Raw genomic sequence first — 10,947 nt, forward strand, 5'->3', positions numbered from 1 at the left:
GAGACGATGTAGTGTTACAGCTCTTCAAGGTCTCCCAGTTTGTCTGGAGACAACGCAGTGTCAGCTCTTCAGGATCTTCAGGGTCGTCTGGAGACTGCGCGGTGTTTCAGCTCTTCAGGCTCTTCAGTCGTCGTCTTCCTGGTCGCCTGTGTCGTCTGGCTACTGTGGGCCAGGCATCGTGGTTATATACACGCTGGTGGGCCATGATTGGTTGTAAATGGTGAGCCGTGATTGGTTGTAAACGGTGGGTTATGATTGGTTGCTTTTGGACCAATCATGAGGTGCCGGATATGCAAATTTGAGGGATTCTAGTGGCCAATCAGAGCAAGGTTTCGAAGGTCAGGTTTTTGGAAGGGAACCAATCATGGTAATTGTTTGCTCTCTGAGAAACCTCGGCAGACTCGCTGGTGCGCAGCTTCCCACAATATGAGTTTATTTTTTTATTTAAAATTTTTTACTTAACTTTATTTATTTTAATTTGACCAGAGGGGGACAGAGTGAGAGAGAGAGAAGGAAAGCGAGAAAACAAGCCTCCAGGTCCAGGACTTGAACCATGGTGAGCCATGTGGGAGTCCAATGCCCCTAACCACCACGCCTCCTGCCAACCCCAAGTATAAGTTTATTTTTGGTGCAAAAAAAGGGGAAAATCTATCTAGTTTTTTCATCATATGGATTTCCCATGAACGTTTTGAGGACTTCTTGTATAGGAAATAGGATATCCTTAAAGCAGAAAAATGTGCTATTTTAGAAAAAAAAAAAGTCTTAAGGGGAGAATATTTTTTTTTTAAGGGGAGAAATTTTGGAGGTTTAAACACACTATTAGGGAAAATAGAACACAACAAAGAAAAAGCAATGGAAATTTCACAAAAATTAAAATAAAAAGACAAAGAAATTTAAAATAAAAGGAGAGAAAGATAAAATGAGAGAACCAGGGGAGTCACAAAGAGTAGAAGGGGGCCAGCTGGTGGTGTGGTGGTTAAGATGCTGGACTCCCATGTGGCTGATCATGGTTTGAATCTTGGACCTGGTAGCTTGTTTTCTCACTTTCCCTCTCTCTCTCTCTCTGTCTCTCACTGATATGTACACATGCCCTGTAGCAATATTTTTTAATGTATTTTTTTTCCTTTTTGAAGAACTATTTTATGTAACTTTATTTATTTACTCATTTTAATTTTACTAGAGAAGGGCAGCATGAGAGAGAAAGAGAGAAAGTGAAAAAGGAACTCACCAGGTCCGGGACTTGAATCGCAGTTGGCCATGTGGAAGCCCAGTGCCCTTAACCACCATGCCACCTCCCAGCCCCAGCAATATTTTTTTAGAGAGATTTTTGCTATAGCGTGTGTGCACTCGCCAGAGAGAGACAGAGAGACAGAACATGAGAAAAAAAACCCTGGAGGGGATGACCACACCACAATCTCTTTTCCTCCATTCTCCTCTCAGGATCTTGGGCATGCACCCAAATGGACCTGGCATGAGTTTTAAGTTGCCAGGCCCAGGCCTCAAATGGCAGTTGACTACGTGGGAATCCAGCGACATAACCTTTACTCCATCCACTGGTCCCTGTAGCAATTTTTTTAAAAAAATGATAATAATAGTAATGATAAATAAAGTTAAATAAATAGCTCTTTCTTTAAAAAAAAAAGTAGAAAAAGGTGGAGAAAATTAACAGATTATTACAGAAACAAACAACAAAAAAAACCCTGCCCCATCCATCATTCATTTAGTTAAGAGTTCATTTGTTCACGTTTTTTTGAGTACTTAATGTATTCCAGAACTTGTGCTGGGTGATGAGAACTCAGCATAAACTTGATCTCGGAGTGCTTACCTGGAAATGAAGGTCATGCTTTTCAGATAGAAAGAGTCCACTGAACCAGGCGTGCCTGTGTCTCCCAAGGTCCCAGCTGCTCCAGAAACTGAGTACAAGGACCACAACTTCGATACCAGCCTGGGCAGCACAGTGAGACTTTTTCTCTAAGAAATATATTAAAATACAAATAAAATGGTTAAAAAAAAAAAAAAAGGGAAGGGCTGGCTCCATGGAGTAGAGAGTGGTTAAGAGAAACCAGATCCCACAGAGCTGACTACAGTTTGAGTCCCAGCTCTGACGGCTTGAAAAACAACCCAGAGGGGCCAGCAGATGGCACAGTGGTGAAGGGTGTTGGACTCCCGCATAGCTGACCAGGGTTTCAGTCCCAAACCTCGTGGCTTGCTTTCCCCCCCCCTCTCTCTCTCTCTCTCTCTCTCACACACACACACACACACACACACCCAACCTGGTCAAATAAAAATAAAAATATATGAAGTTAAATAAAATAATTATTAAAAATAAAAAAAAGGAGATGTGAATAGGAAACCTTACCAGATCAATAATATTTTGGTTAAGAGTGAAGAATTTCTTGTCTTGATTTTTAAATCTGAACTGGGTCCTAGCATGTTTAGGGAAGCTATGCTCTAAACTCCATCTTCTAGACTCCTGAAATACTCAGACAAGGTAGGGCGATCTCTGTCCTCTCTCTGTCTCTGCCTATCTGTCTGTCTCGTGTTCCTTTACTCTCTGTCTTGCGTTCCTTTTCTCTCTTTAAATTTCTTACATGATTTTTTTAAGTTTTTAAACCCTTCTCACCTTGGGCCTTTTCTTTCTCTTGCTAATTTCAGAAACCATTCTAAATCTGAGGTGTGTCCTGGTGTGTCACATGGTTTTCTGGAGGAGTCCAACCTGGTAGGGCCCCAGGATCTGTTTTGAGCTTTTGACCTTTAAGCCTCGCTTCCGGTCGGTTCAACACGTTGGCAAGGCCGCTGTTGTATGCTCCCCCGACCCCCGACCTAGGAACAAAGCTTGGGTCCACTCAACATGTTTGGCAAGGCCGCTTGTTGTACGCTCCAGAAACTGTGGTAGCCTTGCTGGGAAGCGACCCCCCTCTGACTCCCTGATATACTACTATAAAAAATTACACAGCTCTCTTGAGTATGTGATGAGATTTTCCCAAAAGTCCCCCAACCACTCCCCTTGGCCCTGATCACCTACTGTCAATTACAATGCTTTATCTCTGTGGTCACAATAGAGGGTGTGCTGAAGTTCTATCTAGGCAGAAATAATCTTGACCTTTGGAAGGCCCTTCAAGATACATTTAACATAAACTTAAAGAAAATCTTTTCTTTACATAAAATAGGATTAGGCCGAAACTGGCCCAGGACACCCCCGCCCTCACCAAGTGAAATAGATAAATATATTAGGATTCCTTAAATTAAGTTTTAGATCCCTATAAAACTATATAACTTTATTCTTTATTAAGATCCATAAGAACTAATATCTATACTTGAGATTTTCTTTTCTCAGCATCGTGTTCAGTAATCACAAGATGGCTGCCGCCGCATCAACTGATAATTATCTCTACTTGCTGGAACCGCTTTCCTGAAACTGCATTCCACGGAGACCCACGTACATCAAATGAACAATTGTGGAACCTCAATAGACCCACCCTTAATCCAACCCTAAATGGAATCTATGATCCTTATTGAACTGATAATTAGAACACATAGTCCCTCACCCATTTACTTGCATGTAACACATTTTCAATAAAAAGGCACGATGATTCCTAACGGTTGTCACTCCTCAGAGAGCAATCTCTGGGGGTGTCTGACTAAGGACATATATGAAAAAGGCACCGAGGCCTTAGTCTTCTTCTTTTCTAGCGTTGCCTCTGACGAGCCAACCCATCCCCACCGAGGCTGGACCCCGGCAGTTTTCACTTTTTACCTTTAAAGAAATTTTTTTGCTCTCTTTTTGGGTCATTTTTGTCTCTTTTTTTTTTTCTTTTCCTTTTTTTTTTTTAAACCTTACCTTCACACTCTGCTCTTCACCCTCCACACACTGAGTGTCTAGATAGGCCTAGGTATACAGTAGCTAAGTATCTGTATACTTTTAGAGTCTTTGAAATCCTCAATGCTTGTTGAACCTCCTGCCTTAAGGAAGAAACTTCTTTTTATTAATCTGAACTCATAATCTCTTTCTGCGGATACCATGTTACAAAGCACAGTAGAGGAGAGATTTTTGTCACAGAATGACCAGAAACCACTGGAGAGACACAAGAAATATAAAAAAAGAAAGAAAATATCTCTCCCCTAAGGGAAAAGAACAATCTTTCATCACCCCCAGACAGTACAATAGAAATCATGGAAATGTCCAATACAGAATTCAGAATATTCATAGTGACAAAACTAAATGAGATGCAAGAGTTGAGAGACAATAAACTCCAGAAGATGCAGGAGAAAAGAGACAAGTTCCAGGAGGTGAGGAAGTTCTTACATGATCTGAAAGAGGAAATACACAGCATTAAAAAAAAAAATGGAGCTATTAGAGACAAATAGCCCTAATATCCAGATCCAAGAAATACAAAGAACCCCTAATAGAATCAGCCCAAGAAGATCTTCTCCAGGACACATCACGGCCACATTGGCCAAATCCACAGACAAAGACAAGATAGTAAAATTGACAAGAGAGAAATGTCAGGTTATTTATAAAGGTTAACATCAGCCTAACAGACTAACAGCAGACCTCTAATCAGATACAATGTGAGCAAGGAAAGAATGAGAAAATATATTCAAAGTGTTAAGTGAAAAACAGTTTCAACCAAGAATACTATACCCAGCAAGATTATCCTTTACATGGAAAGAAAGGATAAAGAAACATTCTCAGATAAACAAGACCTGAAAGAATTTGCCAATACCAGACCCACTCTTCAGGAGTGGGTTCTGAAAGGATTGCTCTACCAGAAAAACTAAAGACACACATACAAAAATACAAGAACAAAAAGCAACCAAGAAAATGACCAACTTAATGCTAGGAACAAGAAATATCAATAATAATGTTGAATGTTAACTTCCAGGATTTAAACGGAAAGAGCGGACCACAGTGACACTGCAAGTTCAATAGAGGAGAGACTGAACATAGACTGAACTGGTAAAATAGAATTTTATGACTTTCGAGTAAAATGTTACTGATTTTTTTTTACTATGCTTGGTTTTCCCAATTCAAGGATTTTGCTTTCTTTTGAGGTGTTGATAGGTTCAGCAATTTGTTAAACTATTTCTTCTTCTTGTTTGTTTGTTTCTTTAAAGGGAAACATAAACATAGCTCCCTTCCTGACCCCTCTGGAATTGGAAATATTTAGGAGTATTCTTATTTTGTGGCACAAGGGTTATTTGCATAAGTTTAATAATGCCTGTTGCATTGAATCAGAAATTGGAAATTCTCATTATTGGACAGTTCTTTGACTGGAATATCATATCTGAAGATTAATCAGAAAACTATGGAACTAAAGTGGATCTCAAGTAAACCAACAGAAGCTCTTGGAAAGACAACCTGGCACCATAAACAGTTCTGCCTGGCAGGGAGGATTAGAGAAGCCATATGAAAGAATTCGTACCGTAAAATAACCTAGACTTTTCCAGCCCAGCATTGTAATCAGTAGAGATTACAAAAGAGCAACCACAACCAGAGGATTATCTTGAGGGAGACTTTGAAGGAGCAAAAGAGACTGATCTTTGCTAGCAGATGGTAGATCACAGAATATTTGGGCAGGGCTGAATTAAGAAGGTTTGTGTGTGACTTGTGTGCTGGCATCTGCTTTTCAACAGTTTGAGTAGTTGACATGTAAATATTATTGCAAACATATTTAAAACCATACTGTCTCTGTTGTTGTAGAGCCACAAACAAAATCATAACAAATATTTTGAACATATCTTTAAAATTCAGTTTTTTGAAATTTTGAGAGTTGTTTATTAACTGTCAAGAACTATGGAGTATGAGTAAAAATTTTTTGTGTGTAAAGTAAATGTGGGAAAATGTAAAAATAAATAAATGATTAAAAAATAAGAATTTCTCTTGTCTCAGAGCTAGCAAAAATGATGCTAGTGGGACCAGCAGATGGCATAGTGGTCACATCGCTGGACTTCCACATGGCAAACCACAGTTCGAGTCTGGACCCTGGGGCTTGAAAAATCATGCGGAGCACATGTGTGTGTATGCCCAAGATCCTAGGAGGAGAATGGAGAAAAAGGGATTGTGATGTGATCATACCCCCTGGGGGGTGATTTTTCACTTTCCCTTCCACAATTTTTGTGTCTCTTGCCCGCTAAAACCTCTCAAAAAAAAAAAATGATGCTAGCTTGCAGGCTGTCAGGAAAATCATGAACATTCTTGCATAGAAAAAGAAGTCATGACTTTCCTGATGACCTAATATTTGAAGCTATTTGGCAAAATCAACTAAAAATGAAATAGACTACAAGAGTAAAGATGAAATATTCCCTCTGTCCAAGCTGCGGCACTAAGTGGTCCCTGCCTTTCCTAATCTGTTTTTCTAGTGTAATGAAGTGAGAAAATTGAGTTTGCCAGAACGCCCTGCAGGGAGAGGGCTGTATTTATACAAAGGAAATGACTTGTCAAACCTGAGTGTTGGAAGCTGAGAAATTAAGAGGGTCTGCATGTGACTCGAATACCCTATAGAGGACAAGGAGGTGGGATTCCTGGTAACTTCAAAAGAGGCAGAGAGAGAGAGAACAAAGGAAAGACAGCCAAAACCTATGACATGACTCCTCTCCTGCACTGTCCTTCATAAAGATATGTGGGAAGAGGGAACCAGCAGTTAGCGTAATGGCTATGTCGCTGGACTCCCACATAGTCGACCGTGGTTTGCGTCCTGGACCCAGTGGCTTAAAACTTACGCCTGGCGCGTGTGCGTGAGTGCCCAAGATACCGAGAGAAGAATGGAGGAGAAGGGATTGCAGCGTGACCACCCCCTCTGGGGGGTGATTTCTTGCTTTCTGTCTCTATGTATCTCTGTCTGTCTGGCGAGCACACACGCCCTATAGCGAAAACCTCTCCAAAAAAAATTTTAAAAATCACAAAAGGCTTGAAGTTAGCAGGAACTGGCAAGCAAACAGATTTTGTCTCCAGGATATACTAAGTTTGATCCAACACTGTCTGAGAGGATGGAGAACAGTGAATGCAGAGAGAAGTACGAGGAACCAGGAGGATGTCACACCCTCTGATCACCGTATTAGGGTTTTGAGCCCAATCATTAAGAGGCCAGGTGTCCCAATGACATAGAGGTAATACATTTTTGTTTTATTTACTTATTTTTAAATTCTAGAGGGTGTTTTCTCTCTACAGAGAGAGAAGTTTGGGCCATAGAGGTGGCATGGTGGGAAAGGCAGCTGGATCCCACATGGCCTAGTGTGTGGTTCGAGTCCCAGTCCCGGCAGCTTGAGAATCACACCAGGCACATGTGCATGCATGCTCAAAATCCCAAGAGGAGAATGGAGGAGAAGGGATTATGGCATGGCCATCCCCCTGAGAGGCAATTTCTCATTTTTTCTTTCTCTCTCTGCCTCTCTCTGGTGAGCACACATGCCTTATAGCAAAAATCCTAAAAGAAAGAAAAACAAACAAAAAGGCCAAGTTCAAGCACTCTCCCACCCCACCCTTTGCCCTTCTATCCCCAAAGTGAAATAATTTGCCGCTCCAGACTTGGAAGCTGAGGCAGTGCCAAGCATGCTCCTCAGTCTACACACGACACAGTGAGCTGATTACCCACCCCTGCACCAACCCCTTCCTGATCAGTACCATCTGAACTGCTACATGCTGTTCTGGTGTGGGGGCCATTTCCCTGAGAACCCCCTATCTTTGCAGATTTGATCCTTGGCTCTCTACAAATCCAGCAGACTTCCGTCCCGACCTCCCGTCTCTGCTCTGGCCCTCTGTCAGGCACCAGGTCCTTCTTCCTTTGCACAGCTCTGGGGCGGAGCAGCTGCTGGGCCTTAGACCAATCGTCAGACTCTTGCTCCTCCACTGACAGGAGAAGAGAGCATTCTGAGGTTCATTCAGGTTTTTACAGCCTGAGAGACCCAAATAGCAACGTTGACCACGTGTGATTAAGCCTCTGCACAGTGTATTCTCGATGGGAGATCGCGTTTTGTGTGCTGTGATGGTGTTCAGTGAATAAATGTAAAATAGATAAAATAAAACAAATAATAATTTTAAAACAATACACAAGGTATCACAGGTCTTGCTCCAAGGTCCCAACACCTGAAAGGATACAACGCTAACACACCCAAACCAAGGACACCAGGTACAGAAGATTCTAGAGTAGTCCCAGTGTGTGCCTCGCAAGTGATACTTCTCATTTTTTTCTGTCCTCAAATCTGTTTCGGGATCATTTCCAAAGAGTTTCTGCTATGGCAGATCACGTGGCAGCAGGAGGGTGCAGAGGGAGGCCGTACCTCCAAAAGCAAATCCCGAAACTGTTGTACTTGAACCGGATGAAAAGCAGCGCCCTGAGGACTCCAGACCTGCCTGGCAGTTCCCAGACGTACAGGAAGTGCTGCTGCTAGAGGCAGCTGCTGCTCTGGGGCAAACTCTGACCCCGAGGAGCAGTTTTTGGTGAAATGGAAATGACAGGCACCTTGGGAGCACGCTCCGTGTCAGAACTGGAAGCTTTCTGCATGGAGAAGGACCCCTGTCGCACGGGCTTGAATCTCGAGTGTTTGAAGAGCAGCCTGGGGAAGAGTGGCTTAGCTTGTACTCATTCCTGACGGGTTAAACTAGGTCTGAGGAAGTGAAATCGCAGGGTAATAGACTTCACTTACTGTAAAGAAACAACCTTCAAAAATCTCTCACAGGACCAGCAGTTAGCGTAATGGCAATGTGACTCGACTGCCATGTAGTCAACCATGGTTCGAGTACCAGACCCAGTGACTTAAACTCACTCCGGGCGCGTGTGCGTGCGTGCCCAAGACCCCTAGAAGAGAATGGAGGAGAAGGGATTGCGCGGTGTGGCCATTCCCCCTAGGGGGTGATTTCTCGCTTTCTGTCTCTCTGTCGGGGCGCCCCCCCCCTTCTTGAAAAAACACTCAAAAAAAAAAAAAAAAAAAAAAAAAGAAAAGAAAAAAAGAAAGAAAAATTTAGAAAGACTTTATTAAGCATAAAATCTGAAACTATAAAACTACTAGAACATGGGGCCAGCAGGTGGCATGGTGGTTAAGGCACTGCATTCTCACGTGACTGACCACAGTTTGAGTCCCAGACCCAGTGGCTTCTTTCCCACTCCCTCTCTCTCTCTCTCTGGTCAAACTGAATAATAATAATAATAATAATAATAATAATAATAAAGTTAGATAAGTAATTCTTTTTTAAAAATCTACTAGAACAAACCATAGGGGAAACACCTCAGCACATTGGCCTGGGCAAAGAGATTTTGGATAAAACTTCCAAAGCTCAGGTAGCAAAAGCAAAAATAAACAGACTGACACATAGTCACACATTTTATACCTTACATGAATCTTCTCCAAAATGCCTAGGTTATTTATTGTCTTTTCTAAAATGATTACACTTTTCAGATTCCAGCTGATTTTCACTATGTTCAACAGCACAGCCATAGTTACCAATACCACATGCATCTCATTTTCCGTTTCCCTGTTATCCCTCATTATCAGAGAATGATGAGGACACTTCAAAGCATACGCCATATTCCCTTTGGAGTATCATATCCTTTGAAAAAGAAATTTTAAAATTAAGCAAAAAGAGACAGTGTCTATTAAATTAATTGTAGACACAATGCCAGAAGCTTTTCCTTTTTTTTCTTTTTTTCTAATTTGCTACAAGGTATGTGTGCTTGCCGGGGAGAGAGAGAGAGGGAGAGAGAATGAAAAAGCAACCCCTATGAGGGATGGTCATACTGCAATCCCTTCTCCTCCGCCTCTCCCTCGTTTGGGGATTTGGGGGCACACACACACACATGCACACACGTGCTCTTCAAACTGCCAGGTCCAGGACTAGAACTGCGCAGTTGCTGTGTGAGATTAGCTCTCTTTACCACCATGCCACTGGCTGGCCCGACAGATTAGCTCTCAGAATGCGGCGGTCATTGTACATACTTATTTGTAACTTAGCTATTTTGTAGTAAATAATTTAAATAATAACTCCCCATATTCGTATCTTTTTTCCCCAAATAATTATTGACATGTAGATTTTTTCTTTTTAAATTTATTTTTATAAATTTATTTAATTTATTTTTAGGACATTAGTGGTTTCCAGGTAGCTAACATGGTCTCATGGCTGAAAGAGAGTAGATTTGGGAATTTCATTTTTTATTTACTTTTTAGATTTTTGCCATAGTGCACATGCGCTCACAGGAGAAAGACAGAGAAAGAGAGACAGAAAGAGAATGGTGATGCTGCAATCCCTTTCTCCTCCATTCTCCTCTGGGGATTCTGGGCTCATGCACACACATGCCTGGGGTGTCTTTCAAGCTTCTGGGTCCAGGACTCAAACCACAGAGTTGGTCATGTGGGATCCAGTGCCTTAACCACCACACCACCTGCTGACCCTGCCAATTTCATCTTATTCCTCCTAAGCAGTTACAAATGAATACAAAATAAAATTAAGGGGGAAAAAAAGGGAGTAGTAACTTTGGAAAGGTAAAGTCTTCATTTTGAAAGAGCTTGTTTAGTTATTAATCTTTTTACATGAATTTTATTTGTTCCATTGGGAATTTATCAAACCATGTTTTTAAAAAATGAAAGAGGAGCCTGCACATGGCATAATGGTTACTTCAACCCACGTAGTCAACCACAGTGTGAGTACCAGACTTCGCAGCTTAAAATTCACTTTGGGCGCCTGTACATGCATGCCCAAAATCCTGAGAGGAGAACGGAGGAGGAGAGATTGCAGTATGGCCATCTCCGCTGGGGGCCAAGTTTTCCCTTTCTATCTCTCTGTCTCTGTCTCTCTGGTGAGTGCACACGCCCTACAGCAAAAATCTCTCTCTAAAAAAAAAGAAAGAAAGAACAAGATCTGGTTCTCAATGGGATGTTTATTATGTGAAATGAACCATAAGGCATCTCTTTGCTAATTCATCGCTCCTTAATTCTTCATTTTTCTTTGGCAAA

Source organism: Tupaia chinensis, unplaced genomic scaffold (genome assembly GCF_000334495.1).
Source record: "Tupaia chinensis unplaced genomic scaffold, TupChi_1.0 Scaffold000094_1, whole genome shotgun sequence".
Classification (NCBI taxonomy): domain Eukaryota; kingdom Metazoa; phylum Chordata; class Mammalia; order Scandentia; family Tupaiidae; genus Tupaia; species Tupaia belangeri.